At 43.1% G+C, this 26,999-nt stretch overlaps 1 long non-coding RNA gene across 1 annotated transcript in view; it reads left to right on the forward strand.

Moving 5' to 3' along the window:
* Window positions 1-1,558: 1,558 nt before the first annotated feature.
* The window catches only part of LOC138510997 (uncharacterized), a 375,175-nt gene continuing 349,734 nt past the window's right edge, over window positions 1,559-26,999 (forward strand). Inside the window, exons 1-2 of the long non-coding RNA XR_011280523.1 lie at window positions 1,559-1,656; window positions 1,776-1,874. This is a non-coding gene — a long non-coding RNA (uncharacterized lncRNA). The remainder of the gene's footprint in view (window positions 1,657-1,775; window positions 1,875-26,999) is intronic.

A 26,999-nucleotide genomic window follows, 5' to 3' on the forward strand; every position in this document is an offset into this window, starting at 1 on the left:
ATTATTACATTCACTGACTTGAGCCTAAAAATTAGAAATGTGATCCAGAAACATTGGCAAATCTTCAGGACCACTAAGAACCCTCTGGAAAGCCTGGTATTTGCATACAAAGAAAAGCCTCTCTGTTGGCAACAAAGTCAGTTGTAGCAAACTTAGAACCAACAGAAATTCTGGCCAGAACACCACATCACTGTGGGGGATGGAAAAACCAAAAGGACACTAACCATGCGGATCGTGCAGCATTTGCAAATTAACCAAAAGAAGTAGAGGTGGACATTGGCACAAACAAAAAGTGGGTACAAAAGACTTTTTTCAACTGCAACACAGACCATGTGTTCTACTTGATCAAATGCCCATGTGGATTGCCCTATGTGGGGAAAACAAACAGAAAAATTAAAACCAGAATGATGGAACATCGGAGTTGCCTGAAGAACAAAACTGAGAAGGCTCCCATGGTTAACCATTTCGTGGAGAAGAACCACGGCTATGAAGATTTCTCATGGACCGCCCTGCAAGTCCTGAAAGGCAACAACACAGTGCGCATGGAAAACGTACTACTGAAAAAAGAACAAGAAATTATCGACATCCTAGGCAGTGACACACGAGGCTATAGAGTGGCATAAAATAAAGGATTGAAAGGTGGTGATAGAATATAAGGACATACGCGTATACCATGGCCAAATGGACAACCACCCACTAGAGGCTTTTATATCCGAGGCCCCTACACTTCAACTTATTGACACCCATGCCGAGGGGCACCAACTACAGATGGGATGGACAGAATGGAGACACACATGAAATGGCCCCTGTCACCCATGGAGTCACCACAGAGAGGACCAGTGGACAGGAGACATACTGTTAGAGAGAACCCTTGATAAGGTAAAGAGGCACTAATCATAGGACCCAGATGCGGAGAGACAGCACCTATGGACAAGACTGGCACACTGGAGACCCAGAGGGGATGTCAAAGATCCACCAACTGTGGCTCGCAGCACGTTCGAGGAAAATTGAGACACACTAATATGAGGAGCCCCCCCAATCTAAAAGGAAACACATATCACAGGATCTGCATGCAACATTTTGCATTGTAGCGTCACAAGCTAGAGTCAAAACGGGGTGAGATGGTGTTCTCCACAATATAACGTCCACTCCAAGAGGGCACCCATGGTGTCCAGTTAAAATTTCGAATGGATAATTTCGAATGCATTAATGTTGAAAAAAAAAGTCGAAAAAAAATGTTGAATATATTTTTTTTATTTTATAGTTTTTTTGGGTTTAGTTAGCAAAAAAAGTGTCAATAAAAAAAAACATGGGATTGGGGGGACCCCCTCCATTCAACAAAAAAAATGTTACAAAAAATTCGACATTTTTTTTTCGACATTATTCATTCGACATTAAGGCATTTGAAATTATTACATTCGAAAATGTCACTATAAACCGGCACCCATGGTGGTTACTCACCGAAGAAGAGCGAAGAAGGACTAATCAAGCCCCTGGCTACGATTGGTATCCTAGCAACCAATGCTAAACACTGGAGTTCTTTACAAGTAAAATGCTGGGGAACCGTTACCCGTTTCTGCCATCAGAACAACTCGAGGGCAGCCAGAGATCACTACCTCGAGGATACGCACACACGATGAACAGATCGCCAATAAGGTGAGAGATCAACCATCGGTACCGCTTACATTAGCACTCACGCAGCATTTGCGACTCTCTCAACGGCCATGAAAGCCTCCAATACGATGCATACTGACTGCAGCTCTCTGTCATTTCAGCGCTTAAACGAATGCGCTGCTGCCGACTATGTGCTAAGATGGAATCAAGTTCTCTATGCCCCTGCATCGCCACCTGCCATGTATGATAAACACAGCAAGGTAGGATTTCTTTTCGATACACACTGATCTCACAATGAGCTCACCAGCTGTTTATGAAGACAATGTAGTGAACCAATTGGACAACTATACATACTTTTCTCCTGCTGTAACTATTTGTGCAGGAGCATCCCAATGTCCACTCAGAAGGACTAGTGAACAACACCTGCTGTTTGAGTTTTAGACAAATCATGTGTTTGATTTTTCTTGTAAGAATTATTGTATTGTTTTTAATGATGCTGAAAGATATAGTTGCATAATCTTTTCAGTGTTCTAACCTGTCAGAGTTGACTCTATCTTATGATTGCTAATAATTGACCCCACCCGCAAACAGATAGAGACCGCACTCGGTTATTTGCTTTATGAGTGCATCCTGGGGTTCCTCCCGAATTACTTGGTTGTCATAGGGGCCTGAAACGCAGCTCCGGCTGTCAGCGGATTTGACTCCCGTTGGTAGGTGGAGACGGTGCACGTCAAATATTGCACATCCTGCATGGCAGTGGATATATGTACAAAATGTGTGCAAAATGAATTGAAATAAATCTTGCACATGCCTGAAAAAGAGGGGTATGGGCGCAGCAGATCCCAGAGTCTGCAGGGCTGCGTGTTGATGCATTTTGGGCCTGCCAGGAGGCAAGTCCACAGACAGCAGTGGTTTCTACCAAAAGACTAACACCAAAGGGGGCATTCTTGAAGGTCTTCCAGCAGGAGAGTGGCCCAACCGAAGGAGGTGTCTGATGCTCGTAGGGGCTCATGGGGACCCAGCTGGCAAACTGGGCTGGGGGTGCATGTGATGTGCATGGGAATCACGGCCAGTAGAATTGTCACAAGTGGAGAGCTGATGCCTTCTCTATGCATGCAAAAGGGTACTGGAGGCATAATGACTAAATGCAACCCAGTGGGAGCCATTGTTCCCTGTCATTGAGGGCAGAAATGTGACTCTGTAAATTGTATAGCCAGAACTGTTCTCTCTTGGCCAGCAACATTTCTCTCCTACTGGTGTCCATGCTCTCAATTTTGGCAATGATACACCAGCGTAGATCATCCTGGCTGTGTCCCTATTCCAGAAAATGTGTCACCAGTGGGGCGGTAGCTCTTTCAGTCCTGATCTTGAAGCAGTGCTCCACAATCCTGGTTTTTGCAGGAAGTATTCAGCCAAAGCCGAGTAGCTGGATTACAGACGAATCTTGGTTGAATAGTGACTCGAAGCTGAGTTCCGTAAACCCCTATATTACCCAGATTGCCTTGGGGTGGGGGGGGGTTCCAGAAACAGGACATTGGCAATCAGGTGAACTGTTTGTCAGATCTGGCCTTTCATGGAGTCTACCGATATGGCTATGGAGGCAATGGTTTACAGACAACGTCACCTCCATCTCAGGGTTTGACACTCTGAGGGGTCCAAGCGGCAACAGATTCGAAGCGGCCCTATTTGGTGATTTGCTGGTGGACAGTTGTATCAGGCTTTTATGTTAGATAATCTTGCGGAAAAGCTCCAGCAGAAGGTTAACAAGTCATTCCGATCCAAGCTCACATCATTTCACAAAAATGAAAACTCTTGCTTCACTCTTGGCCGATGAGCAGGCAGAGGAATGAGGAGTGGTTTGATCAGAATTTGAACAAGTTACACCTGGATCTGGAAGGGCAGGAGTACTGATGGATGAAGGAGGCCTGTGGGGGACATCTGTGATATTTCTTCAACGAATGGTAACACAGGTCGTCTGATCCATAGGCCAATCAAGGTGTGGGGCTAGGATACAGAATAGAGTTTTTTGCCCATTCAGTCAGCGCTTATCCTCCAGTTTTTGGACAAGAGGGCTGTTCATAGTGTTCCCAAGGACTGTGTAGGTTGGAGGTTCTATTACAGTATCTTTCTAGTCCCCAAGGGATTTGGCAAGTTCCGGTTTGGTGATAGATTTATAGAATCTCAACCGGTATGTGGAAAGACTCCTGTTGAAGATGGAGACACTTCAGAGAATCAATCCCCTGGTGGAGAAAGGGGACTCCTTGGCATCCACTGACCATCAGGGTGCATACATTTTTATATCTCGATCAGAAGTCTAAGGAGTTCTTGAGGTTTGCAGTAGGTAGACATCACTTCCATTTCAGGGTGCTCCCGTATCGATTGCAGACATTCCCCATGGTGCTCACAAACATTTTGGCTCCAGTGATGGCCTCTTTTCATGTAGAGGGGTGCAGGTCTTCCCATACCTGGACTATTGGCTTGTTATAGCATCCTGAATGGTGCAGCTGGAGGGTTTTGTATGTTCTGCTTGCTTTCTCTTCACTCACCTGGGGTTCCTGGTCAACTAGAAATCTCACCCCATGAATTCTCAGGACTTGACATTCAATGTGGCCCAGTTTCTAACAGACGTTGGACAGGGCAGTACATATGCAGGAATTGTTGCTACAATTGCCTGGGTTTCAGGTGACATCACTCCGCAGACTACTCCAAACACAGGGACATATATGTTTTTGTGTGTCATTTTGGTGCCATTGGCAAGGTTGGACCTACGACATTGTGTGTCCCATATCTCAATTGGCAGTGGTGTTTAGCCTCCCTGAACTTTAAGAACCTTTTGCCAGTCACCTGCACCAGCAACAGTGCTTATGTTGGTGGGTAGATGTCAGTATGCTGAGGAATGTTTTCTCCTGTACAATCTCCAGAATATTTACATTACAACTTCCAGTAGCCCTACCCAGCATAGACAATGGTGAGGGATCATGGGAGTCATGGTCCAAAACATTTAGTGGAATGCTGGCTTCAAACCCCCAGTATGAAAACAATTACAACTTCCGTCCCTCCAGTACATTAGCTACTCTAGTCCTGATAATCGTGCATCCTCACAAAATGAAAGTTTCTTTTTTTAACATTATAGACCCTTGCAGGCCCCCTACCCTAACCTTTACTATTCGAAATGGTCAAGGCACACCTTTTGATTTGTTATACCGACAATAAGTAGATGGAATGACATGGATGTAAATGGACAGTATTTTTAAATGCAAACTGCAATCAAGCTTTGCACTTGGATCAACCCTTAGATGCAGAAAAATGCTGTATAAATGTTGCATCCCTCATACTCGCACATGCAATCTGCTGTACCAGTGATATAATTGATGATGCCTTAAGTGATGTCATCAGTGATGTCATCAGTGTGCTTAGGGGCTGTGCAATGGGGTCCTCATAGTTAAGGGACGTAGCTTTCAGCACCTGTTAAATGTCATGGGTTTTGTGACATTAATTTGGCACCTTACAGGCACTTCAATTAACATTTTGTCCACTGAATTTCTCTGGTCTCGTTGCATTAGATAGCTTCACTTTAAAGGTGCTTCAAATAAAGTTTTTTCACTGAATTTCAAGGAGTTTGTTCTGCTGTATCTCCCACCACCTGTAACTCTGCCTTTTTCCCCCATAACATAACTGATGTCATATCATGTGTTATCAATATATGTTCACCAGCTGTGCAGCATAGGGTTTATAAGGCATTACATCCTTTTTTGTGTCCACCAGATAAGAAGAGATTACTAATGGGGTACTGTGACTAGAATACAATAAGGTAGAGTTGTTGGTGCACTGTGACAAGGAAGACTGAAGTTGGGTAGTTTGGGATGGACTGTAACAAGGAAGAGTGAGGTGGGGTAGTGGGTGGATTAGATGAGGAAGAGTGAGGTGGGGTAGGGGGTACTGTGATGCAGAAGAGTGAGACATGGGTGTGGGTGACTGTGACAAGGAAGAGTGATGTGGTGGTATTGGGGGACTGTGATGAGGAAGAGTGATATGGTGGTAGTGTGGAGCTGTGAAGAGGAAGAGTGAGTGGCAGTGGTGGACTGTGACGAGGAAAAGTTACGTGGTGGAAGTGGGGTACTGTAATGAAGAAGAGTGATGTAGCGGGGGATGTGAAGAGGAAGAGTGAGTTGCGGTAAGTGGGGGACTGTGACAAGGAAGAATGAGGTGGGATATTGGGGGACTGCGATGTTAGCAACCCTGTCAAAAAACATCTATTCTGCTATTTGACCTGCTGAATCACTGCATATTGGCTTCTGCCCAATGCACGAAAATCAGATTCCACAAAAACAGCTACCCTCCTTCATATATTCAGGGCGTGAAATGACCACATGTTTCAGATCTGGAGAAGCATCTAACTTAATTTAGACCAAAATACACAAACTTTATCAAAACAATACATATTTTAATTAATATACAACATATTTTTTTTTAAAAATCTAGAAATAATTTTGCACATAAAAAAACACAATAGGCAAAACATTCAATTTCACTAGCCTACGTACATTGCTGCCTTAATGGATTTTCTGCCATTATAGCAACCAGAAAAGGGTGAGGTTAGTAAGAAAAAGTGAAGGATTTTAAATCAGTAGCCCTTTAGAATACTATTATTCTCTTGTCAACACTTAATCGTGTTTCTGGGTCTAGGATTTTTAACACATTCACTGTTCAATTTATGTCATGTGTTCCCTTGGTCAGGACACTGCAAAGTTCTAACACTATCTTTGTAATAGTGAGATGGGCGATACATAGTGCTAAAAGGCGACACGATCCGTAAAAGAACCCAGAGAGAACACCCTAGTTATTAAAATGTGTATTGGCAGAACACTTCAGATAATGTCACGTGGAAAAGGAAATTCACTGACCTTCAATTTCTTAGGAGCATATGAGGTGCCATTTTCAAAGGATAGCCTTATCAATTGGCACATACATTGCTTGAAAAATGCACTGCAACAAAGATGACAAAGTAAACGAAAGTTTACTATTGGTTCTCCCTTTTTTTGGGAGACATTAGTCTATAACTGTGTATTTCATTTTATGTTTTAGCATAATCAATGTGCAGATAACACACATTTATATTTATGACAGAATTCGCAAAAGTGTTTACCTATGAGCGCAATATTTTACTTCCTATGAGGGATCACAGTGTTAGGTTGGATTGCCTTCTATATCATGCAATGTTTACCTATAGTCAGAAAAATGACACACATGTTTTCATGACCTGTGTGAGCTAAATTAGGAAATATACATTTCTAATTTAATCGTGAACTCAATATACACTGGTTAGCAGGGGTTACCTGAGGAAGATAGTGTCTACATCCGGCTATGTAGGTTTTGCCTGAGCCATGAGGGCGTTATTCAACGTAATGTTCAGGATTGGGCATTGATGTTAATCAGTGTTCTGTAAGAATAAAATAACACTACCCCGCTTGCTAATAGCTCTGGAGTTGGCCTATTGTCGAGTCACGAGTATGAACGTGTTGGATGTTGCAACGTTAACGCCGTTTAGATGGCAACGTGGCTGCGTCCGCCGTTTTGAGTGACTATAATATGTGTCCCGGTCTATTTACGGACATTGTTGCGTATGTCTGATGTGCATTATCATAAAGAGGGGGTGATGTTACAGCATTGTAACTATGTGGGTCTGTGTCACTTTTTATGTAGCAATATTAACCACGAGACATGTTTTCATATTGTGCCACTCTATGATGAAACGCGCACATATCTCATAATTGAGAATATAAAATAACATTATCAGGTGCAGAAGTTACATCCCGTGATGGTTACTTCTTGTTATTGCAATGAATGAGATTTTTGGTATCTTAGTGAGTGTCAAGTCACAGGATTTTGTGTGTCGTTCATGACTAAGTCCGCCATTTTAAGTGACTCTAATATGTGTCCCAGTCTATTTACGGACATTGTTTCATATGCCTGATGTGCATTATCATAAGGAGGGGATGATGTTACAGCATTATAACTATGTGGGCCTGGGTGACTTTTTATTTGGCAGTATTAACCATGAGACATGTTTTCATTTCGTGCCAGTCTAAGATGAAATGCGCACATGCAGAGGCGTTGCTAGGGGGGGGGGGGCTAAGGGGGCTATAGCCCCTGATCTCTTGGTTGTAGCCCCGGATAGAATACCAGGAGCTACAAGCAAAAGGCTAGCTAGCCCCCAGTCCCGACAGTTCCTACATCAGTGTAGCCCCGGGTCTTTTCCAGACCTAGCAACACCCCTGCGCACGTCTCACAATCGAGAGTATAAAATAACAATAACAGGTGCAGAGGTTACATCCCATTATGGTTACTTCTTATTATTCCAATTAATGAGTTTTTTCTATCTTAGAGAGTGTCAAGTCACAGGATTTTGAGTGTCGTTCTTAATCTATTAACTATGTTAATGAATAAACAGATTCCACTCAATGGCAATGTGGAGGCCCTCCTTTACCGTATTTAGATCAAAGAAAAACGTTTGTTTCTAATTTTCTTAATCTGAGGTCTCTTGCCCCCTCAGGGGTATGCTTGTACTGTTTGGATGATAAACCAGTAAATATCTTCCTGCGAGTGTTTAGCTTATGAAAAGTGAGCCACCAGGGGTTTATCTGATATGGAATTCTTCACACGAGCGGTGCTCACATATCCTTTGTTTTATAGGTCTTTTTGTCTTACCAATGTACAAAAGCCCACATGGGCACTTGATTCCGTAGATGGCCCACTTAGTTGAGCAATTGGTAAATGTTTTCAATTGCCATTTACAGCCTTTAAGATCTATCTCCTTGATGTTACTGGTGAGACGGCAGACAGAGCAGTTACCGCATTTGAAGTGGCTAGTTACAGGAGGTAAATCCCATAGGCATGTTTGTGTTTTTGGAGTACTCCCTGGAGGGATGGGACATGTGTGTACAAGTTAAGCATACGCTTAAACGCAAAATGAGGTTTATTCATTCTGAAGTCTTCAGTGTTAATCATTCCCCAGTTTTTTAGAACGCTTTTGCGTACAAAATTACTTATGGGCAAAAAAGAGGTGATGCAAGTCATTTTATCCTCTTTTGTACAAGTTTGTTTTGTTAGACTGTCGTCCCTATTTACATGGCGAGCCCGCTTGAGGGATCTGGATAGGATGTGATTGGGGTAGCCTCGTTCTTTTAATCTGGAGGCGAGATGTTTGCTATTGATGTCAACATTTTCCCTGGTGCTACAATTGCATTTAATTTGCAAAAACTGGCCGTTATGTAGCACCAGCTTGTCACCCATGTTGCACCAGATCGCCCGGAAAAATCAATTCAAACCTTCTATTCCCCACATGGGGTCCATCAAGGCTGCCAAACAGACATTGTAACGTCTTCCGCATCAGGTTCCCTCCTGCAGAAGGGATTTGTTTTACCCGTCCATTCCTTGGCTTTCGAACCTCTAAAGGATGCCTATGAACCATGTACTCCTAATCCGGGGCAAATCCCTGTTAATCACTCAGTAGCACTGACTTCTAAACAGGTGACTTTCGAAGTGTGCATTCTAAGAAGCAACTCATGCCCAATATTGAGAACATGGGTATTAAATCTTTCGTCCTGGATCAAAGGAACTTCATAATAACTAATGTTCAGAAACCAGAGGGGAAAGAATCCAGAGACTCATTACGTTATAAGGTACTTGCCTGGTTACGTCAAAGAACTGGGCCTGGAGTGGTCCGAACACTGGACCTGAAGTTTGCACGAAGGATTAATCTGAGCAACTGATGCTCATTGCAATCTACTGATTGTGTAGTAGGTGGATGCAGGCTTAGTAACCTCTCTTCCTATCTTGGACGATGCTTATTTATATCTAGGTGTGGTTCAAATTGTAAATTGATACTTTAGGCTTTCACCAATTGAGTATTCCTGAATCTATTTTGGACGATGTAAATATATACCTATGTCTGATTCAAATTGTAAATTGTTACTTTAGGCCTCGACCCATTGAGTACTCTCTTTTGGCTGCAGGTTCTTTAATTTTTTCTGGACAGTCCAAGTCTCCCTGATTGCTATTGAGTTCCCTCTCTCATCCTTCCCTCTTTTCTGTTTCATGTTGTTAATCTTTTTATGTTGTTTGTCTGTACGCACCATCATGCCTACGGGTCCATTGTGCGCATTATAAATAAATAAATGTAAAAAAATGTAAATGTAAGGGAGATTTTCACGGAGGCTCAGGGGATGAAACCTGTTGAAAAGTAGTGGCGTGTACTTACCTGTAGGTTTCTTGAATAGAGTGGTGCCCAGCGGTTATTGTCGGCCCTGTAGATCTCTAAATCAAGAAAAGCAATCTTGTCTTTACTCCTAGTCCTTGTGAACTTGATACAAGGCTCCTGTGTGTTCAACCAGATGACAAATTCTTGGAGTGTTTGTGCATGTTTTTGTGGAATCTGTTTTGCTTCACTATATGCTGGTCCTTATCCACACAGCCCCCTAAAAAAGAGGACCACCCTATGTGCTCACTTTGAATATACTCTCTTCTGCACAATGCACTCCATTTTCTGTACACAACACTATATTTTCTGTTTGCTCAACACTTCTAAATCTTCATGGGGCTTTGAGGTCTGTAGCCATCTGAAATGCAATGGCTGCCTTTTGCTGACCTATATTCTCTATCAGAAATCAGTATTCTGTGTTAATTATGTTATGCGCAGTGTAAGCATGTCAATGGCCCTCATTACAACCCTGGCGTTAAGGGGTTAACGGCGCCGTAAAAGGCGGCGGCGCCGTTAACCCCTGAACGCCTGATTACGAGGTCCCTTTGCGGGTTGGAGATTTTAACGCCTGCTTTTTGCAGGCGTTAAAAACCAACCCGCAAAGGGACCTTGGTGCTAAGTACGGTGCCGCAATTTGCGGCACCGTACTTAGCGCCTTCCCCTTTCCCATTGAGCCCTATGGGGCAAAAATGGGAATGGGGAAGGGCCATGGCGGCATGGGGAATTACCGCCCCGCCAACCTCGGAATGGGGCGGTAATTCCCCATTCCGCCATGGCGGAGTCGGTAAGTTACCGGCATGGACCATGGTGCTATTAGCACCATGGTCCAACGCCAGGGTCGTAATGAGGGCCAATATGTTTTATGTTTGTCCTAAATAAATGTGTGTAGTGTCACCTATTTTCTAATGTGCCGGCCTAAAATAGGGGCAGCCTGGCTGACTCAAAGAATAATGGTTCTGACTTTTACAATGTTTGACAGAAGGGCGGGTCACATGCCCTTGACAGACAATTTTACCTGTCTATTACCAGAGAGGGGGAGGATCTATTCCTCTTCATTCCGCCCTCTGGTCGATATATTGAACCACATAATTGTTATTTATCTCCCCTGCATGCAATGTACCTATGCATCCCTATCTCAGTCACGCCCCTTAACTTAGTGCTCTATCTCAAATATGGGTGGTATTGTGCAAGAAAACTCCTAAAGGGCCAATAGTGTCTCCAACCATGTTATATTCTTCTAATCTATTGTATATGAATCCCTTTTTTCTCCAAGATGCAACATATGTTGCCCTCTTCTATTATTTGTGTGTATTTATGTATCCCCAGAAAGTAACATTCTTTACTTCCACCTTGTTCCCACGCCTGTTATCCAATTAAACATTAATTTACATGCACAACAAGTGATCCTGCCACTACGAGAAAATCGGGAGATATCGTTAAATGACATTTATATACAACCAGCTCATTCATTCATTTTTTTTCCTTCTCTCCACTTTTTCTCCCAGTAGGTAGTAGGTTATTAAATATCCATTTGTAAACCCACATTCCTTCTCTTTTCCACCCCATAACATTTCCTTTGTCCCCATTTGCCAGCTGATTTGAGTTCATTTATTGGCCATCATCTCGCTTAAGAACATCTTCCATTGGGTTCTCTTTTCTTCTCCATATTGGGTTCACAGATCCTTCATCAGTCCATTATTGCTTTATTTTTAGCTGCAGCAAGTTTTCATGGCCCGTTGTTTCTTTGTTCCTTTACTAAAACATAACATATATCAAACATACTTTCAATAATTTTCATTGACATAATCATAAAAGGGTTACTCTACCTTCTTACATCCAGGAGTCTTCTCTGCCTTCTTCACTAGTTGTGGCCATACTTATAAATATGCTATACTTTAGCTACACCTGCTACACTCTACTGAGGAGAAATGCTATCAGTTGGAAAACACTGTATCTTTCACTATCCTTCACTTGTACTCACCTGGGTCCTCTTTCCTCTAATAATAAATGAGGTGATCCACACACTTCTAGCATCCATGGGCACCTGATCTTTGACTCTTTATTAATCTCCCTCTTTCATCCACTAGTACTTACCTTTTCTCAAAATGTTTCTTCCATTTGTTTCACTATACCCCACTTAGGCTGTATACAGATTCCTCCTGTGCTCCACAAATGACACCCTTTTTTGTAACATAAATCAAAATTTGTAAATTAACAGTAAGCAAATTCAATGTATGGTAAGTGTGAGGCTCCATGGTGGAGGGTGTGCCGAGGCAAGTGCTGAGGATAGACAGAAGCTGGGGTGATTCCGTTTGGGTGGTCATGGCCCCAAGATGCACATGGGCCTGGAAACCAATCAAGCACTGTCAGATTAGCAGAGGAGAGAAGAGGGGAAGGAAGAGGTAAAGAAGAACATCTTGTGGCGCTTTAAAAAAGTCTGGCTCAAGATGAAGAGGGAGTGGGAGTTTGTTCCAAAGAAGGGGATGGCTGAGGAAAGTGATTGACCTCCTGCCCTCTGTTTAGCGAAACGATTTACACGTAAAGAGTTGGTGCCAGAGGAGCACAGAGGTCTAGAGGGGGAATATTTGGTAAAAGAGAGTTGCAGATTGTGTGACCCCCAGCCTCAGACAGCTTTGTGGATTATACAGAGGGATTTGAATTTAATCTGTGAAGCAACCGGGAGTCAGTGAAGACTTTTTAGGGCAGGAGAGATTCAATCCCTGAGCTTGAGGGCAAGGATGAATCTTGCTGCCCTATTCTGTAATAGCTGGAAGGGTCGCAGAGTGGAAGAAGGTAGATTCAGGAGGAGGCTATTGTAATAGTCAAGCCTAGAGAGAACCAGGGCTCAGGGAACATTGAGCCTTTGGGGGAAGGTGAGAAAAGGTCGAACTCCTTTGAGAAGGAAGAGCTGAAAGTGGGACTTCTTGGCAATGTCCTGAGTGTGAGGTAGGAAGGAGAGCGAAGAGTTGGACATGATTCTAAAGTTTATGGCTTCAGAAGAAGTAGCAGGGGGAGAGCCCATGAAGAAAGGCCAGAGTGAAGGGAAGATTTTGGGAGCATGAGTACTAATGGGAAGGATCTCAGTTCTGCTGCCATTAAGGCAGAGATCATTGGAAGTGCACCAGGCCTGGATGGCAGCTAGGCAGTTAGGGATGATGGAAGGTGCAAGAGGGTCAGCTGGAAGTTTGAAGAAGAGTTGTGTGTTGTCAGCATAACACTGGAAGTTGGGGGAGAAGGAGGAAATGAGGAGTGCCTGCTGAGTAAGGTAGATGTTAAAGAGCCAAGGTGAGAGGATAGAGCCCTGTAGGATACCACAGGTGGAGGAGGAGATAGGAGAGAAGAAGGTGCCCAGGATGACTTGGGAAGAGCAGTCAGTTACAAAGGAGGTCAGCCTGTCCATTTGAGATTACCAGGATCTCGTGGAGCCTTTGTATGAGGATTGAGTGGTTGACCATGTCAAAGACAGAAGAGAGATCAAGAAGGATGAAGACAGCTGGGGAGTTGGAATCCAGGGATGTGACCAGTTCTTCACGGGTATTTAGAAGAACAGTTTCCATGCCTCTGGATGCTCAGAATCCAGATTGATTGTCGTGGAGATCACCAACAAGTTCACTGTGAGAGTTGAGTTGGGGCAGGGCCAACTTCTCCAGCAGTTTCCCCAGGAAGGGGGTTATGGAGATAGGGCAGTAGTTGGGTGTGCAGGTAGGGTCTGCTGGTGTTTTTTTAAGGAGGGGGCGCACAAGGGACTGCTTCAGGGATGAAGGGAAAGAACCAGTGGCAAAGGAGCGGTTTCAAAGATCAGTGAGTGTAGGGCTGAGAGAGCCAATGTTCTCCTTGAAGGTTCTGGATAAACAAGGGGAAACCTGTTTGGAAGAGATGTTCATGGAGCAGACAACTCTGGTCACTTCTTCGGGTGTGACAAGGGCGAAGGAGGAGAAGGTGGAAGTAGGAGGGTGAGTGGCCAAGGGAGGCAAGTGAGCGAGGGATGGGTTGGGAGGGTGAGTAACACGCTGTTCAGGATGTCCTGAGTTTTGGTGGTAAAGTGAGTGGCCAGGACATTGCAGAGGGCCTGAGACGGAATAGGCGAGTAGGAGATTCCCTGCAGATTTTGTTCAGCCATGTTGTTGGTTGTGCCAGATACCTGTGCCTTAAAGTGGGCCCTTTTCTTTGCACGGATATAGAGTCTGTAATACCTTTGAAGCTGGCAGCAGGCCAGTTTGTCAGAGGGTGAGCCGGAAGTTTGCCACTTCCATTCTGCAGCTCTGCACTTTTGTTTCAGGGCTGCAAGTTCGTAGTCGTACTAAGTGTTGCGCTTAGATGTGGGTTTCAGACGGATGATCCTCATGACTGGGCCAAGAATGTCAAGGGTGTTGGACAGGTGAACATTGCTGAGAGCAGTGTCGGTAGTACAGTCTGTGTTGGGGGAAGGGGAATAAAGGTGGAAGTGAAGGCAGCAGCTGACACTCGTTTCATATTTTGTTTTACAGGACATGGGGTTACTATTGCGTGAGTTGGCGCTATACTTTTATTGTGGGAATAATGTCTCCTATTGTGGGGGGTATATATATATATTCACTGAAAAATCTTTGTTAAAGGGGCGTTATGGTTAAGTTGGACTAATGAAAACCTATGAAATTCAATGAAAAAACTTTGTTAAAGGGACGTTATTGTCAAGTTGCACTAATAAAAACCTATGAAATTCAATAAAAAAACCTTTGTTTAAGGGATGTTATGATTACAAGTAAAACTGAAAAACCCCAGAAATTTGCCAGTTAAGGTAAACTAAGCAACCATAACTCGCGCCACCACCATGCACTGCTAAGACTAACACGCAGCCCACAACTTAGCCGCTGACAAACTGAGTTTCTTTTAAAACTAAAGATGATTCTTCACTGGTCAAAAATGTGGCTCTGTTTCTATAACAATTATGACAAAAACTGTATTTCTTTGTTAAAAAGTAAAATAAAAATCCCTTAACACATGTAAGAAAGAATCGTTTTCTTTGAATTCAACAGACAATACCACACCACATACCCCATACCACATATAACATGGGTTAGTATTCATGATCACACAATAAAACATGTAACATAACAAATATTCAAAAACAATTTTCATTAAAAAGCCAATTTCCTTTTGTCCATTTATATGCAGTAAATATATGCGGTAAAATGAAATCCAGCTTCATTCACTGCATACATTTAACGGTAAATACAAAATATCTTTACTATCACAGCTAAACCCCAACATAATGTGCACTGTCCCTTAGTGGGTGCAACCTCATCACCCAAATCTATTCCCTCTGGGAATTTGAAGTGTGCTCATCTCAAGTCTTACTAGAGGAAAACTATACATATATTTTTTGCCTCTTCACAGAGGATGGCACAGCACTTTCAATAGCCCTTGCTATCAGTATGTTTTCCCTTTGTCCTGTCATTTGCACAGCGATACGTTACCATGAATTTATGGAGGTTGGCTCCCTTCTCTTCCATCTGCTGCACTTCCTGGCCTGAAGATAGGCTTTTGAAACACAGAGATCAGTTGCAGACTCCTTTTTTCCCTCTCATGTTTCCCTTGTTGCAAATGTCTTTGTGCCTAGCAACGCTGCTCATCAGAGAAGGTTTCAGGTTCTTGTTGCTGTTAATCTGTCAAAAGATTCAAAGCGTCACATTGTGGTCAGCCAAATGTTAAATGGTCAATTTCTTAGGATAATCTCCTGTTGCCAGCCTCCCTGGGAGGGAACCAGGATGTGCAAATGACAGACACAGATAACGACTAGCCGGGAGCATGTTGTTTTAATCACCCATTTTACAGGCTGAAAAAAGAATATCTCAGCTTTTCTTACATTTTAGACAACCATAAATGTATGCTAATATGAACCTTCTATTTTGATAGGGCAATTTACTTAAAGGTCAAATACATCACTTAGCTTCCATTGGACATGAACACTTCCTGAAAAACATGATCATTTTCTGTCACAATGACCAAATCGATGCTAATCATCATGACTAGGTGTTTTCCAAATTTTACTAAATGACTAGATATATTTCCTGACCGTAAAACTGGAAAAAGCAGGTTTTGGAAATTACTCATTGCTTCAGAATTCTAAGCACACTATGTCCAAGACATAAACTATCTGCCTAGTTTCTTTTTGGCTAATCCCCCTTCCTTATCTTTTGTCTGATTTTTTGCCAGCTTCATCTGTAAGCAATACCATTAAAAACATCTATTCTGCTATTTAAACTTCTGAATCACTGCATATTGGCCTCGGCCCAATGCACTCCCTTTTTGCACACGACAATACATTTTCTGTTTGCTCAACACTTCTAAATTTTGGGCTTTGAGGCCGGTAGCCATCTGTAATGCAAAGGCTGCCTTTAGCTAACCTATATTCTATATCAGAAATCTATATTCTGTGTTAATTATGGTGTGCACAATGTAAGCATATCTTTATGTTTTATGTTTGTCCTAAATAAATGTGTGTAGTGTCAACTATTGTATAATGTACCTGCCTATAATAAAGGCAGTCTGGCTGCCTCAGTGAAAAATGCTTCTGACCTTTACAATGTTGGACTGGAGGGTGGGACACATACCCTTGAATGACAATTTCACCTATCTACTACCAAAGAGGGAGAGGATCTATTCCTCTTCACATACGCCAGTATATAAAATATGTTCATGCTGACTGTGCCTATACATGTCCATTACTACTGCACCAATATATGCCAGTATTTCCATATCAGGCCTGCAACAGTAAAACAGTATAACCAGGCTGGCTATAGAAAGATAGGCCTGTGTACCATGCTATCACACTTATGTTTGCTTTTACCCTTGTTGCAAATTACAAAAATGCCATGATACACAAGGATTTTATGGCTAGACTGTAGCCACCAATGTAAGCCAGCCTACCCATGTAATAAAGCTCATAATGTCTGCTTTACCTTTGATGCCAAGTGAAAATTAACAAATGTCATGCCACAATGAGAAAGTAAATGTACACTGACACCATAGACTGAGCTAGCCATGCAATGACACTTATAATTTTTGCTTTACCCTTGATGCAAAGTAAAAAAGATCATGTTACCTTCAGAAAGCAAATGCTGATTGGCACTACTAATGTAGGTCAGTCTAGCCAAATAATAAAGCTTATATTTGCTTTTCCCTTGATGTGAAGTAAAAACTGCCCATGCCACATTAAGAAGGTGTATGCTGACTGATGCTATAAGTGCCAGTCTGCATATACTTTATCATAGTGGCATGGCATTGTCAAGAGTAAAGCAATCATGGTGTTATTACCTGGCTAGACTGGCATATATTAAAGTGAATATGTAGGCCAGTCTAGCCAGGTAGTAACACTTATGTTTGCGTTACCACAGATAAAGTAAACTAAACATAGAAAAGATGATAAGTGTTCCTGCCTAGCTACAATGGCCTACATTGAATGTGGGCGAGTAACAACACTTATGTTTACCTCTCTTTTCATTCTGTATGTTCACGTTGTGGGTCTCTGCAACATTAACATGCTGACAGGCAGGAGATGACTCCTGTAAAGACTGGAGGGGGTTATCTGTACTTCTGCCCTTTATATGGTTGGGTAGAAACAGGGGGGGCTTGGAGCCTTCTTTTTTGTTGAAGGGGGACCTGACTCAGAAAGGCATATATAGTAAGAAGAGAAGAGTCATAGGCTACCCCTGTTCTAACCGTATGTAGAAGATAGGCTTGAGAGAAGCAGGTTGCCAGTGTATAGATGCTGGCAAAGGGGGGTCAGGGGAGAGAAATTTTCAAAACAAGTAGATTTCTTCAAAACATTATTGCACACTATAAAAACAGTAAGTATATAGATACAGAACCTATTCAAGGGTTTACTTGAGCCAAACCTCAACACAAAATTAGAACTGTTTTAAACATCACAGTTTAAAGTGGAGGTTACTAACATATTGTGTGAACAGGGTTTACATTACTACTTTTAAACAGATAGTAGTATTGGTTGTCGACACAGAAATATGTTTCCAGTCCGGGGTGGAGTAAGCCTTCACTTGAGCGTAGTGGTGTTGTAAAATGAAGGGTCCGGACTTTCATCAGGACGTGGTTCAAGGGGGAAGTTTTCTTTAAATATCAGCGGTTAGACTGGAAGATTTGTTTAAAAAAAGGGAGCTGCGCTGTTTGCTAGGCGAAGCACTGTAGCCTGGGTCTGGTGGCGTTATGAATATGGCAGTGCTGGTTGGTGCGCGGAAAAGATGGTTGGGACATAGGCAAAGGGCATCCCAGCCAAAGTTCTCTATATGATAGCAATAGACGAGCAACCAGGGCTTAATCTCTCAGGAGGTGATGCAGGCTGGTTCTTAAGTACAGTGACCCCCGAGCTCCCACAAAGGAATTTGCACACAATATTTTACGTGATAAAACAGCTTATTTATATAGAATAAGGTTCAGCAAAATATGTGCATATAAATATTAGCACTTTGTATTTGGCAAGACTATTCAAAAATGGCAATAATATGTACACTCTATGTTGTGTAGAGGAGCGGGGGACATGTTCCTGCCCCCTCACCTCCATCATACTGGAACAGTAGGAGAAGAGCCCTATGTAGAACATAAGGTATCATCCCAATACCGCATCGAGTGTATGAGAGACTATATGCACTGAGACAACCGTATCTAATGTACCCTCGCACTGACATGGTGGAATGATGTCTGCACACACCATTGGATCTAATAGAGCTATAAGTGAAATCTGGCAAGAGCAGAGTGACATCATAGAGGAAAGATACTGAGACTCACTGGAACAATATGCAAATACTGAAAGAATGAAGATGTAACTGAAGTAACAAGAGAAACATGTAATCGAATATGAAGAAATCATTTATGCAAAGAAGATAAAGTAACCTGCTGACTAATAAGTGTATATAAGCATAAATGCAAGGTAGTTGAGACAAATAGAAGCTTCCTCCAGAGGAACACATAACGTGGCTAGAGCAGCCATGATGGAAAGATGGATGTCAGACTTGTATTAAAACCAAACAAGCTACCTCAGAGACAGACCAGGGTTGCAGAGTCTGGAGATGCTGGAAAAACAGCTTTGTGTGAAGAATACAGAGGAGTCTATTGGTCTGGGATAAAGGATGCTACTTCAAGGAATAATTGTAAGGCACAAGTGGAGTCATATTTTTTAGAAACAAGTTGCATTCCATAGAAATCGAATAAAATAAAGTTAATTTTCACTTGGAAAACAACTAATATTTTAAGGAAAAAGAACAATAGGAACATCACAAAAATTGATTGATTACTGAAGATAAAGCAATAACCAAGCAAAATTACCTGAGTCACTATGTGATACCATGATTATTAGGGGAAGATTTGGGTGCTAGATCCCCCCATCTAGTTCTACCCGTGGATACCTGTCAAAAGGATAAGCCATGTACGTAATACATATTTCTCTTAGATGAAGCAAAGAAGAAAACATCTGCAAGAGCCAAGTATTAGACAATTAAAGATGCAGAAAACCTATGCAAAATGGAGTGAGCAAGTCTGCAGAGGACAAGAAGGGTAATGACAACCTGCTCAATTTAATCAAATAGCTGTAAATAAAAGGTATACATTTGTGGTCTCCTCACACGTGATTCAGAAGTTGAAAACATGGGCTCTTCTGACAGGGCTCCCAGCTACTCACTTGGATTCCCTAAAAGCGGTCCACCACGTTGCAGTAAGTCTTACTACGGCAGCAAAGAAATGTGACCGAATTACCCCCATCCTACATGAACTGTTGGCTTCCACTTCAAGCCAGGATACTGTTCAAGACTGCATGTATCATCTACAAAGCAGTCACGAGCAGCACACTAGCCTACCTGGTGGATAAGCTCCACATATCTGGTGGCACACGCACCTCGCTCAGCAAATCGACCAACTGGCTTGAATCACAATGTCCGCAAAGAGAAGACCAGCAAACAATCCTTCTCTTGTCATGCACCCACCCTCTGGAACTCAATCCCAGTGTCGGCTTGGAATGCCCGTACAATTCTCCATTTTTGCAAATCTCTCAAAACATGGCACTTTCAACAACACCTGACCAAGTACTAATTCCAATGGATGCACATACCGACGCACAGACCTCACAGTGCTGTGCTACTGTTAAAGGATGCCAACTCAAATGCCGGCTGCCTACACTCTGCACATCACTCTGCTGCTCTCGAGTTAGGTCTGCGCTTTAAACAATAAAATACAAAAAATACAAAAATTAACGAAACCCTACCTGTATACATTTTATCAATAAGGGCTTACTGTCGTCGCTAATGACTAGAACTCTAGGGGTGCTAGTAATTTGCACGCTGCTGCCCCTCTCTCCGTCAGTGGCATCCCACAGGTCTGCGCTCCACAAACAGGATGTTGTACTCTGGCCCATGAGGGGCAACTACATATATTGGGCGTTATATCAATGACCGCTGTATGAATGTTGGTTGCCATTCATCCAATTTAGGCGATGTAAATGCAGCGCTGGCTTTTATTCATACAGCACAAGTTTCTCACTGTGCATTACCACTGTGGCACGTGAATAAGCACCAATGGCTGCCAAAAACAAAAATGTATCTTTATCGTGTGTTCATACAAATAGCTTGTTCATGGCCAATAACACACTTGGGTATGCAACAATGCCTCCCAAATTGATATTCACTATTTCAACACCCTCATGTATAGGCATGGCTACAGTCCCTATTCATTACACACAGCCCCAAGGTTGCCACTCCTCTTGGTCACTTAGGCCAGTGGTGAAAGACGGTAACCTATACATCCATAGATGTTCTTTCTTAGCTAAAATGGAGTCTAGCGACCTATTCCTAGGGTTCGTCTGAACTTTCTCTAATACACACCACCTCATGTCTTCCTCTGAATGACCTTTCTAGCGGTAACGTTGTACTAGAAGTGCGTTCATGCTCCCTGTGTTGTGGCTGCGTGGCCTGTGCTCGATAATCCTGTTGTTTGCCTGGCGAGTGCTTTTCCCTATCTACACCATGTTGCAGCGACACATGATGACATACGCCACACCCATTGTCTTACAATTAGTCAAATGCTGCACATGCCAACGATCAAAGGTCGTTGTCTTCATCAAAAATGTACAAACACTGTATTGCCCACACAGCCAATGGCATTGTATTTTGGGTAATCCTCACACTTCGGCTGAGGTTCCATCTTTGGGTCTATCGAAGGCCAGGAAAAGACATCAAATGGATACTTGTTTTGTTTCATACCCATGCCTTTGGCCACGCCCCTCAGTTTTATTATCGAAGGAGACAGTTTCACTTCGGCCACTCCCTTCACCTGATCACCTCTAAAGCCCAATTGATGGTGCTGTAAACTAGTAGCATCATTTCAAATGCAGCAGTATTATCAGTTCCGATAGCCCTCAATTTGAATTAGTGTCACCATCAGTACTTGTGGTAATTCACCACCTGATTATTGGTATTTGTTAACCGCCATACATTGGGCTTCACTGGGGCGTGGCAGTGCTACTGCATACGGCCATACATCCAGCCATATTGCCACCAGTTGGAGGGGAGGCGCCACCCAGACTCACAAGCAGCATTTTATGTTTGTTGCCAATGGGTTGCAAAATCCAAAATCAGGCAAAATGGTAAAACAGGTGGCATCTGGAAATATTAATTATTTTACCAATCAACTGGAGACTGTCTGCAGGTGGTAGAGGTGCCCGCTATAAATCAACATAACATAACAGTCCTGCCAAACACATTATGCGACCCTATGCGACCCTAGGACTTTCCCTCCTGTCGGACTCATTATGCAACCCAAGGACTTTCCCTCCTGTCGGACTCATTATGCGACCCAAGGATTTTCCCTCCTGTCGGACTCATCATGCGACCCTAGGACTTTCCGTATTTCAGTTAAAACCACAAAGTTCACAGTCAATGTATGTCACTGCACTAAGTGCGAATCATATGCTAAGAAGGCGCAATGCATGCCCTTGTGATGTCCCAGACACGTTTACATTGGAGAGAAAAAACGACAATGGGTCTTTGAAAACTCCCCCAGTGTGCAAGCTTGGCATATTATTTACCGATGCTGTAAAAAGTATCAAAGCTTACATTTTTAAGACGGGCCAATGAGCGCGGTATTAAACATTTCTTTTAATTAATTCATCCGTTATAACTATACTGGAGAGAAACCAATGTCTAACAGGTGGGATCGGGAATCGAACCTGTGTTGCTCTGGGTACCTGAGCCCGGTCCGTTCCCCTTGTCCTGTCCTCTCCGCTTCCCACTGTATTGTAAACAAACACACTCGGGGTAGGCAGAAGATCTATGGGGGAGGGAGGGTAGCCTGGAGTTGGGAAATCCACTTGCATTTGTCAACAAGATGCATGCTGCGATCTGGTGTAGGTTTAAGGTCGCAAAATGGAAAAGGACATTGAAAAAAGGTATATGTATTACAGGGCTCAAACTGTTTCAGTTAATGCAGTTTTGTATCCCAGGAGGACGTATCTTGTTACACAATCAGTATATAATATATGGGACGGGAAGAATACATCCAGAGGACATGCTTCGTAATGCACAGTGCGCTGTGGGATTTCCCTGGTTTTATCATTAAGCTTTGCATAACATGAGCCTCACCTTACATTTTATTAATCTCTATCCACATTTGCTGCCTCAAACCAAAGAGCAAAAGCAGGGCGCAACATGCCTGTGGTTACAGAATGCTTTTAGGAGAGGTCTGTCTTTGGTCAGCAAATGGACTGTTACAGTGACACAGCCTTTACTTTGTGGACACTGATGCCTCCTCACAGAATATCTGTGCAGACACGCCAGCTCTAAACAAACGAATTGAGAAAAATTGGCACATTTGGCAGTTGGAGGTCCCTAGTTTAGAACTGCTCATTTTTGTGCTCAAGAAGAACAGCAACCTACGCCAGTCCCTGACACGGGCAACAAGATCAGATAGACCCAAAGATGGAACCTCACCCGAAATGTGGCGATTACCCAAAATACAAGGCCATTGGTTGTGTGGGCAATGCAGTGTTTGTAAACTTTTGATGAAGACAACCACCTTTGATCGTTGGCACGTTCAGCATTTGACTAATTGTAAGACTTGATCGAGGTGCTTCTGGAACCAGAGATGGTTCTCCTCAAGTTTTAGAGTGGCAGGGAGGCTGTTCCAGAGGTAGGCCCCAGCAGAAGACAGAGATCTATCCCCAGTTCGTTTCTTTGAAAAACGACTGACCCTGAGGGAGTCAGAGGTATAGGAGCGAAGAACTCGAGAGGGGAGGTATTTGCGGAGGGATAGCTGAAGGTATTTTGGACCCAGGCCCCAGAAAGCCTTGTGGACGGGTGAGGCGTATGTCATCATGCGTCGCTGTGACATGGTGTAGATAGGGAACACCACTCGACAGGCAAACAGCAGGATTATCGAGCACAGGTCACACATCCACCACACAGAGAGCATGAACGCACTTCTAGTACAATGTTACCATGAGGAAAGTCATTCAGAGGATGACATGAGGTGGTGGGTATTAGAGAAAGTTCAGACGAACCCTGGGAAAAGGTTGCTAGACTCCATTTTAGCTAAGGAAGAACATCTTTGGATGTATAGGTTACAGTCTTTCACCACTGGCCTCAATGACCAAGAGTAGTGGTAAAGTTGGGGCTGTGTTTAATGAATAGGGATTGTAGCCATGCCTATACATGAAAGGGTGTTGAAATAGTGAATTATCATTTTGGGAGGCTTTTTGCATACCCAAGTGTGTTATTGGTCATGAACACTGGGAGACATGCTCCGTAGGACATACGCTATTTGTATGAACACACTATAAACATACATTTTTATTTTTGGCAGGCATTGGTGCATTTTCACATGCCACAGTGGTAATGCACAGTGAGGGACTTGTGCTGTAAGAATAAAAGCCACCGCTGCATTTACATCATCTAGATTCAATGAATGGCAACCAACCTCCATAGAGATATGAATGTACGTATCCCTTACCAGATGGCCCCTGGTTGCAGTACCAACGTGAACATGGCCTGTCATTGATATAACGCCCAATATATTTTGTGGCCCCTCGCGGGTCACAGTGCAGCATCCTGTCTGTGGAGCATGGACTTGTGGGATGACCCCGACAGAGCGAGTGGCAGCAGTGAGCAAAAATACTAGCACCCGTTGAGTTCTAGTCATTAGCGACGATGGTAAGCCCTTATTGATAACATCTGTATAGGTAGGGTCTCTTTAATTTTTGTATTTTATTGTTTAAAGCGCAGACCTAGCTCAAGAGCAGCAGAGTTATGTGCACAGTGTGGGTAGCGGGCATTTGAGTTGGCATCCTTTAACAGTAGTGCAATACTGTGAAGTTTGTGCGTCGGTATATGCATCCATTGAAATTAGTACTTGGTCAGGTGTTGTTGAAAGAGCCATGTTTTGAGAAATTTGCAAAATTGGAGAATTGTGGGGGCATTCCGAGCCAACACTGAGATTGAGGTTCCAAAGGGTGGGAGCATGACAAGAGAAAGATTGTTTGCCGGTCCTCTCTTTGGGTACGAGTTGTCATTCAGGCCTGTTGGTCGATTTGCTGCGTGAGGTGCGTGTGCCACCAGATATGTGGAGCTTAGACACCAGGAACGCTGGTGTGCTACTCGTGACTGCTTTGTAGATGATAAATGCAGTGTTGAACAGTATCCTGGCTTGGAGTGGAAGCCAACAGTTTGCTTAAGATGGTGATAATTTGGTCACATTTCTGTGCTCCCGTAATAAGACATGCTACAGCATGGTGGGCTGCTTTTAGGGGAACCAAGTGAGCAGCTGGGAGCTCTGCCAGGAGAGCATTTCCCCCATTGATGTGCAAGAACATAAGGGCCTGCACTACGGTCCAGAAGTCCTGCAGCGGGATGAAGGTTTTGATTTTTCAAAGAATAGAGATTCTGAGCCAGGCTATTTAGGCCTTCTTGGCTATGTGTTTCTGGAAGGACAGATTGCTGTCAATGGTGAAGCCTGAGGATTTTGCTGAGTCTGAGAGTTGTGGATCAAATGTTTCTAGGCGCATATCATTGAGTCGTTATTGGACAAGTTGTTTTATAGCGGGCGGACCGATGAGTACAAATTCAGTCTTGGATGGGTTTAGTTTGAGGTAGGAAGTCGACATCTAGGACTGGATGATGGCTAGCTAGTCGTGGAGACGAAACATGTCCTGCGTGCTATTAACTCTCATGTACAAATGAGTATCGTCTGCGTATTGGTGGATGGCTATATTGGGATCTTTGAGGAGAGTACCAGAGGATGAATGTAAAGATTAAAAAGGATTGGTGAGAGAATGGAGCTTTGGAGTCAGAACGCAACAAGTTCATCTGGACAGCCTGGTGTCTGCCTGAGAAGTAGGAGGTAAACCAATTCAGGACAGTGCCAGAGAATCGCATCCTATCAGCAAGCAGGGAGAGAAGGATGTGGTGGTCGACAGTGTCAAATGCAGCCGAGAGATTGTAGAGGAGCAGGTGGACGCAGTTTCCCTAACTCCCGCCACCTCACCACCGTCATACTGGAACAGCAGGAGAAGGGCCCTATGTGAGACTGTCTGCTATGCCTATACCTCATTGAGTGTATGAAAGACGATATGCACGCAGAAAACTGTATAAAACCTACCTTTGCACTGAAAGTGTGGAAGGATGACGTATGGAAGGATGTCAGCACGCACCATTGGACATCATGGAGCACTGAATGAAATCTACCGTGGATAGAGTGATGTCATAAAGTTGATATACGAAGCCATACTGAAACAATATGAAAATACTTAAGAGTGATGATATAACTGACGCAATAAGAGAAACATGCATGAAACGATAAAGTAATCATGAATGCAAAAGAAGACAAAGTAACTTGCTTACCAATAAGTGTAAAAATGCAGTAACGCAAGATAGAAAAGATACATAGAAGCTTGCTATAAAAGAATATATAATGTGGAAAGGATGTCCATTGTTGGAAAATGGACACCAGCTTGTGTAACTATTCAATCAACTTCCTAAGAAACAGATCAGGGTTGCAAAGTCTGGAGACGCTGGAAGAACAGCTTTGTGCGCAAAGCAAAGAGGAGTGTATGTTGGCTTGGGATCAAGGATGCTATTTTTAAGGAATAGCTGCAAAGCACAAAGGGAGGCAGACAGATAAGCCATGGATGAGACATATTTCTCTTAGATTAAAGAAGAAGAAAACATCTGAAAGAGAAAAGTATTGTAGAATTAAAAGTGTATAAAGTCTATACAAGGTAGAGTCAGCAAGCCTCTAAAGGCCAAGAGGAGCAATGACACTCTGTATAATTAATGAAATAGCAGTAAATAAGAGGCTGAAATGGACAAATTTGTGGTCTCTTTACGTGATTTAGAAGTAGAAAACAAGGGCTGTTCATTAAGCCTTGGATGAAAATAGTGATGTGCTTTCACTCCCTCGAATGTTCTAGAACAGAGAGCCAGCTACAAGGTCAAAAACAGACAGGAAACTTTGGCTCATGGCTGGTCTGAAGAGAGATGATGGACTAATTGGGAAAGTAGGGAGTAATCTGATGTGATTCAAGCTCCTGGGTTTCGGTTTCCTTACATGCTGCTAGCCGAGCCGAGAGTCAAAGGTTGGGTTAGAATGCCAACCAATCAGTGGGTCTTTGGGGCAACCTGCTATACAATGCTGCTTAGACCAATCCACTGCCATTTTGTTCGCTATAATCAGTATTATGATTTGGTTTTAATAGACCAAACTCATGTGGGCCTGCAAAGGCAATTGAAAGCTCTGGAATTATACGTATCTGTGAATGGCTTAAAAATCAATGTAAACAAATCCAAGACTTTAATTTTACACCAAGCTAGGGGAAGGAGATCAAGAGAGAAAGCCTGGTACTTGGATAACGAAAGACTGATGGTAGTGAACTCTATCGTGTACATGGGGAGTTGTATAAATACTGACTTAAGAGACCTCCGCCCTCTGCAACTAATCCAGAGCAGGACTGCGAGACTTGTCCTTGGCCTCAAGCCCTGGGATTGTATCTCTCCAGCTCTGAAATCTCTCCATTGGCTCCCAGTGGATGCAAGGATTACATTTAAAACCCTCTGCATTGTCCACAAGGCTTTCTGGGGCCTGGGTCCAAAATACC

Source organism: Ambystoma mexicanum, chromosome 6p (genome assembly GCF_040938575.1).
Source record: "Ambystoma mexicanum isolate Mex_15411 chromosome 6p, UKY_AmexF1_1, whole genome shotgun sequence".
Lineage (NCBI taxonomy): Eukaryota > Metazoa > Chordata > Amphibia > Caudata > Ambystomatidae > Ambystoma > Ambystoma mexicanum.